Here is a 7745-nt window from a genome sequence, read left to right on the forward strand (position 1 = left end):
CTCGCACAGCCATGTGACTTTGCCCACAGGCGGGCAGCCCCTCTCTATCCCTCTCACTCCCTAAAGGCAGGACTTGCAGCCAGGAAGGCCAGAGTTCTGCAGTGCCCAGAAGTTCCCTCTTGGACTGTGGGTGTCACTCTTGCTTGATCACCACTGCCCCCCACCGCACACCCCACCAACCCCAAATACAGAGCCTCCACAAAACCCCTTATTAAGAAATCGGTCAATTTCCTGCTAATTAAAATAAATACTATGCCACATTAAAGGCCAATTAATTTTCAGAGCTGCCAGGGAAACATCTCTGGGAATATGTGCACCCCACGCCACCCCCACCTCCTCAGGAAAGGGCAGCCAAGCAGTGCCAGCACCAGTGAGGGGGAGCTGCAGTCCTGGCCTCCAGCGCGGGTGGGGAGGCAGGGATGACCAGTGTGGACGGGGCTGGCAGGAGGGGCTGCCAGGCAGGGCTTCCCAGCCCGGAGGGACCCTGCTACGTCAGCCAGGAGCCCCAACCCCTTTCTGCCTCAGGCAATGGAGGCCAGATCTCACAGACCCACCCCAAAACCAAAGGCCAGCACTTTCTCCATAACAGGTATCCTTAGCTTGTAAAAGGATGGGTCCTTAATTTGTGAGTGCCAAGCCCTGCACCCATAAATTATTTCATTGAGCCCCACAACAGCCCTGGGAGGGAAGCACCACTGCCTCTGTTTTGCAGATGAGCAAGCCAAGGCCCGGAAAAGTCAAGCCCCTCTCTGAGGCCATCGCTCCTAGTGCAAAGCAGGACGTATGCCTGGTCCCCCTTGACTATTCGCAGATAAACCTTCAGCAGTTCCTTTTACAACATTGAGGACTTTTCCATAACCTAAAAAAGGCAGGGGAATTGCCGTGTCTGCATAAAAATAAATTCAGCCGTTGCATTTGTTCAAGATGAGGCTTAACCTGCTCCCTAATCATAAGAAAGCTCCTGTTTCCTGAGTTTGGTACATGCCAGGAGGCCTGCTAGGCCCTGTACAGTTGTCTCACTGCATCCTCACTAGTGCATGAGGCTCAGAAAGGTTAGGTAACATGCCTAAGGTCACACAGTCTTCCCATGTGTCAGCCACGGCAATCTGCTATCTTTAAAGTCCAAGTTTTTTCATTTCCTCAAGGTCAAAGCCAAGGTCTGTGGGTCTTCTCTCCTGGCAGGGCAGCAAGCTACAGCAAAGAACACTGGGTTTACCATGTGACCTCAGACATGCCCCCTTTCCCTCCCTGGGCCTCAGCTTTCTCATCAGCCAAATGGGAGGGCTGTGAACTCAATAGTCTGCTGGACTCTGTTAACTTCAGCTTCCTGTGGGGGCCCTTGGTCTGAGGCAGGTGGCTGGGAGCAGAGCACCCAGTCAGACGGCACCAACAGGCGTCCCTCAGCCAGGACACGGAGACCTGGTTGCCTTGCAGTGAGTGGCAGGAGGCCTAGCAGTGGGAGGAGTGAGGACAAGGACCCAGCCAGGGCTGGCCATGGAGCACCCACTCTGGGATGCCCCACGCCACAGAGACCTCCCAGGGCACTGGGTGGGGCACCCTCTCTGACCCCAGAAGCTCCTGTAGCACATGGGAAGCTGCTGCCCACCTACCCCTGCTCTCCATTTCTCGCCCAGTCTGGAGATTGCTCTGCCCAGGCCAGGCCCGGAGAAGAAGGCGTAGAAGTATGCAGGGGAGGAGCTAGAAGGGGTGCAGGACGTGGGAGGAAGGATTGTGGGCGGCCCCTCTGACCCTCCGTAGGGCCCCCGAGACTCCGCCTCATGCTAGGCTCTGACTTGGAGTCCCTAGCATTTCACAGAAGCCTCTCCTGTGGGAATCATCAGAGAGGCGCGAAGGCATCCTGTTTCTCCTTGGCAGGGACGGAGAACGGGCACGGGAGCAGGGAGGGGTCTGTCTGCCAAGCCTGCTCACTGCCTGGGGATGGACTGTTCCAACCGTCCACCCCACTCTGAGGTGCGCTGTGTGTGTGACAGGCACGGCACTGGGCACCGAGAGCAAGAAAATGGATCAGACAAAGCATTTGTGCCTGAGATGTTGAGCTGACTGACGTTAGAGAATCAAACGGGAGGTACACATAGATGCCACACCAGGTTAACTGCCCCTTGGCCATGTGTGCACAGAGCTCAGGATGCATAGAGGACGTCGAGCAGCTTGCCAGGAGGGTGGTTCCCAGCGTGGTTGACAAAGGATTGGGGTCCAATTGTTGCATGGAGAGGAAAGGGCATTCCTGGGAAAGCACATGGCATGAGCAAAGGCCCAGTGGTATAAAAGAAGATGGTGTGCTGGGGAACGGTCAACAGCTTGGTGCAGTTGGAGTGCAGTGACCAGTGGAGCTGATGAGCGGTGAAAGGCAGACTAGGGTTCAAGAGGTCAGGCCTTCTGCAGCATGCACTGCCACGTCTCAGAATTAATAATAGTAATAACAACAGCTACCCAGGTACCGTACAGTCATGTGTCCAGCACCATGCTAAGCCCATCTCAGGACTGAGGCTCACTGAATGTCCAACAGTCCCCCGATAATGAGTACAGTTATCATCCCACTGACAGATGAGTAAACAGACCCGACCCAGAGCGGTTAGGTAAGTTGCTGGTGGTCACACAGCTGAGAGTGGCTGGGTGGGACTTGGACTCAGGCTCCTAACTTCACCCAGCAGCGCATGCTGCCTCTAAGGAGTCTAGCCTGTGCCTTAAGGGCAACTGGGGGTCACAAGGGACTTTTAATGGGGGTGGGAGTCAGGTTGGTGGAGCCATGACAGGTGTGTTTCCAGGGTCCACGGGTTGCTCCAGGCCTCCCAGGGACCAGCTCTTATCTCCTTTCTGCTCTTTGCTGAGGGCTGAGGTCTGGCCCAAGTCCCTGCCCCAGCCCCCTGTCCCTGGATTCCAGCCTGTGGGCTGGGGGCCATTGCTGCAAGGGCTTCCTCAGAGCCCAGACCCCTACTGGGCAGGGGTCTCAGCCCCTCTGACCCTTCCTGGGGACCCTACATTGCCCACTCTTACCCCTCTTCCCCTCCTTGCTCAGGGAGAGCATTTGGGGGGGGCACCCCACTTCCTCCTCAGCCTCCAGCTGCCCACTGGGGGCCAGTGTCTTGGACACTGCTAGGGTATTGAGAGTCTCTCTCTGCATCTTCCCTTCAGGGGCTCCTTCACCACCTCAGCATGACAGGCGTCACAAGACAGCAGATTTCCTCTTCTGCAACACCTCATTGCATATATGGAGAAACCAAGGCCCAGCCGGGGACCCAATTTTCCTGTGCTCTTGACACAGCTCCGGGTCCTGGTCTTCCACTCCACCACGTGTTTACTGACCACGGTGTGTTTTCACATGGGGTATCTCACATTTCATCCTCACTTCAGACCAAAGCAGGGGGGTTGAAACAGGAGTCTGGGCGGTCCTGCTCCAGCTCCTTCTACCTCTAAAAATGCAGAGTAACATGTCAGCATCTGTGCCTCACAAAGAGGTAAAAGTGGCAGGCAGTAGGCTTGACCAAGCCATGTAGCAGGCCAGCCACAGTTGTAAGGGTCTCTTGTGTAAGGCCCTTCCTGTTTTCCAGCGTTAAGGCCAGCAAAAGCACTGGCTAATTTTGTTCGTGCTCATGGCAGACATTACTCATTGATCACAGAACTCTTTCCCTCTAAGCCCAGAGGCAGCCTGACTCCTCAACAAAGGCTTCTCAATGCATCCTTTACCAACTGTGGAGTTGGAAATCAAGGTGACACCTGTTCATCACCCTCCCCAGACTGTAGGTTCTAGTCTGGTCTTGTACCTGCCCCAGCACCTGGCCCAGGGCCCAGCACAGTAATAAACATTTGTTGAGCGAGCATGTAAAACAAATAGTCAGTGAGTGTGTAAACAAATGGTGACTGTTGAATGAATGGCACCTCCCAAAGCCAGTTGCTCTAGACCAGTTTCCTTTGTAGTAACATGACAACAGTAATAGTGACATCCCCGAAAGCTGAGGTTTCCTCAGTCCCCTAAGGCATGTCAGCTGCGTGCTGGGCCACTCTTGAAGGTAATCTCCCCAGGGCCACACATCCCATGACAGAGCCAGGACCCCACCCGGCCTCCTGCCTCCTGGACCTGTGCTCTGCCCCTGACCCATCTCAGCTTGTCATTTACTGTCTGGGTCAGAGTGGACCTGGGCCTCAATCTGGGGACTTTGAGGGCACCGAGGGCGGATCATGGCACTGGGGGGAAGTGGTTAAATGATCTTCCTTCCTCACCCAGCCTGGAATTTTAGAATTGCAGAATAGGGAAAAGCCCAGTGCACCCTCTTTGTACAGATCAGGACAATAGCCCCGAGGGGGGTGACCTGCCTGAGGTCACTCAGAGAGCCTGAGATGGGTCTGCAGAGCCATTTCAGAGCTCCCAGATGGCCTCTCTTCCCCTGGCATCCTGTGCAGGCATTTTTTAGAATGGGGTGGGGGGGCTGTGAAGGGAAGGACCCTGAGGGTTTGGCTTAAGATGTGTGCCAATAAACACTGGATGAATGGATGGAGGAAAGAGGGAAGGAAGGGAGGGAGAGGGAAGAAGGAAGTGAGTGAGTGACTGAGTAGATGGATGGATAGATGGGCGCGCTGAGGATGGAGAAAAGGATGGGAAGGAGGAAGGATCAGCAATATATGGAGAGATGGACGGAGTGAGTGATGGGTGGCTGTCCCCTGCACCAGGTCACATCTGGAGAACCAGGCGTGGAGGCTGAGAGGATTAACTCCGAGACATGAGCAAGCAGGTCACCCTCGGTCCCCTCCCCTGTCCTCAGAGTTTTCATTAGGACGCATCTGCTGCACCTGCCCCAGGAAGATTCACATGCCTCTGCTGGCTTTATTAAGGCCCTATTAACACAGTGGTTTTCAGACCTGTGTTATAGCAGCTCTGGGCAGGGCTAATGATGCTGTCACTGCAGACCTGGGCAGAGAGGCCCGGGAACCTAGGGTTACAGTGAGGGCTTTGGAGCCGCTCAAGTCTGCCTGGTTTCATCTCAGCTCTCTGCTAATTGGCTGTGTGGCCTTGGGCAACTCACTTCCCCAGTCTGAGTTGCAGCTTCCTTGCTTATAAAAAGGGATAATAAATGCTCGTTTGGAGATTCATTGAGCTAATACATCACTCAGCATGGAGATATATATATATATATAGGCATTTGCTATAATCAGTAACACCCTAAGGACCCTCTGGGAGCTAGGCAGACCTAAACACCCATACCCATCAGCTACCTGATCCTCCTGGGACAGGCAGGTGCTGGGACCATCCCTAATTTATGGATGAGGAAACTGAGAATAACAGGGAGATTAAGTGCTTGGCCAAAGCCACACAGCCAGAGAAGTGACAGGGCGAGGATTCAATTGTAGGCAGTGGATGCTACAACTGGGCCATTTCCTGCCTGGCTACTGAGCTGGAACAGAGCCTGGTACAGATGAGCAGGGCTGGAGGGGCGCCTCCCCCACCTCAAGGTGCCTGTCCCATGCCTCGAGGTGACAAGACAGTGGAGCCAGGGGACCTGGGACAATAACAGAGATTTATGGCTTCCAGAGAGATTAACTGCACCATCTGGATGCCACACATCCACCTGGGTGCATTAGGGACCCCGACCCTTTGGTATATACCCTTTGGTGGGAGAACTGTTGTGGACTTCCAGACTGACCACAGGGGCTGTGTGGGGCCCACCTGGTTCTCCCTGAACCCCCAACATACAGCTGAGGGGCTCTTGTACAGAGAGAGCTGGAATCCCGCCAGTCTCAGCAGAGTCCAGGATGGATGAACCCAACCCAACCCTCCCAGCAGAGGGAGGGCTGTGCAGGTGACAGTAAATGAGCAACACGACACTTGCTCTCAGAGTCGCATGACGGTCCAGGGTCTGACCACCTCGCGAGCAGTGCCATCTCCTAGCCGTGTGATCCCAGCAAGTGACTTCACCTCTCTGAGGCTCTGTCCTTTCACCTGTGAAACTGGGATTGTCTTGGTACTTACTTTGGTCGTACTTACCAGGGTTGTTTTGAAGACTAAACAAGATAAACAAGTATAAGACCTCCGTGTAGTGCCCAGCACAGAGAAATTCACCATCAGTGGTCATTGTAGTTATCACCCCATTTACTGGAGGGGAAGACTGAGGCCCAAAGCAGATAAGCGACTTGCCTCAGGTTGTACAGTGGGTTGGTGGCAGAGCCCGTGACAATGGTGGACCGGGCCTTGGCATACAGCCCAGCCCAGAGTCTCAGGGCCCCAAAGGAACAACCCTGGGTCACACCAGGGACAACAGTAAACCTCTTCCAGCTCCAATAATTGCTGCCATGTTCTGAGTACCGACTCTGTGCCAGCTCTGCTACAAGCTGTTACCCATCACTTCCCAGAACCATCACAGCCTGGGAGGTGGCACTGCACTGTCCCCGTTGCCCAGGTGCCCAAGCTGCATGGGGCCGAGCTGTCTGGTGCCTAAGCTGCGGCCCTCAGCACACACACTACCACCCTCTGGACAGAGGTAGGGCCTTCTCATTACTGTAACAGCTGCTCCCAGCACCCTTCTTCCTGTGTCTTCATTTCCCCCTAAAAGAAGAAGAGGGGCAAATATGATACTAAGTAGACTAATGTGGACCTGAAGTCTTCTGGACCACAGACAAGCTTCCCCTTCAGGGCTGGGGACCCTCTCCAACAAACCGAAAGGCCCAGGGAGGAGGGTGGAGGGAAGGCCACCCAGGGCCCCTCCCTCTCTCTCTAATCCGGAACCCCGCAGCCTCTACAAGGCCGCCCACTGGGGAGGAGGCTGGTGCGGGCAGGGAACAGGAGGCTTGAGGCAGGAGGCCCCCTTCCCTTCCTGGCACACTCACTCCCTGTATTTCCATCTGATCAGCCCAGACACTGGAAGTGTATCCTCTCCATACAAAAAACAAAAAGATTATCATTTCCATTATAGAACACCCCTGAGACCTGGGCTTCTCTCTTGGCCAGTGTGGCCAAGACAGGGGCTGGGGAAATGCCAGCTGTCCTGCTCAGGGAAGATGGTCCTGATGTCCATGGACCTGCGCCCTCTCGGGGCCATACTGGGGAGCAGCCCAGAGAGCCTGGGGCCCACTGACACCCCACTGCGTGCCGGGAGCAGCCCCAGATGGGGAGTCTCTGGCTCACAGCCCCCACCCCAGCCCTGCGGGCCCCTGCGACCTGTGCTCCTGGGACCTCCTGGCCTGTCCATCTGAGATGACCCTTCCCCCAGCAGGAGCCAGACCTCTGACCCTTATTAAAAACAAACCAAACAAAACCTGAAGAGAAAAAAATCCTCCACAACCACAGAAATGATCGTGTGTCCCTGACACACACACACACACACACACACACACACGAGTCTCAGACATGCAATGCTCCAACAAGCTGTTGGAGAGTGTTTTGTTTATGAAACATTTAGATTTCCCTCAATCATTTTTTCTTTTGGAGGCGGGGGTGGGGTGGGGGGTGGTCTGTGTCATAGTTTTCTGGTGAACGGGGTTTGCAGAGGGAGCCCAGAGGGTGGGCGGCATTTCATTTCTCCCTCTGTGCTTTCTGCCGGTTAGAACCTGGGTAAGAGGGTAGGAGGAGAAAAGGATCAGGAAACAGGAAGGGGGAACATCCCGGCCCCCCAACCGGGAAGGCAGGTGGCAGGGCTTCTGGTGGCCAAGGTCAGCCCTGGGCCTGGTAGGGACGCCCCAGGCCGGGCCACCGCGAAGGCAGGGCCGGGCGCCCGCGTCCCCAGGGCGTCGCGGAC

Source organism: Manis javanica, chromosome 2 (assembly GCF_040802235.1).
Source record: "Manis javanica isolate MJ-LG chromosome 2, MJ_LKY, whole genome shotgun sequence".
Lineage (NCBI taxonomy): Eukaryota > Metazoa > Chordata > Mammalia > Pholidota > Manidae > Manis > Manis javanica.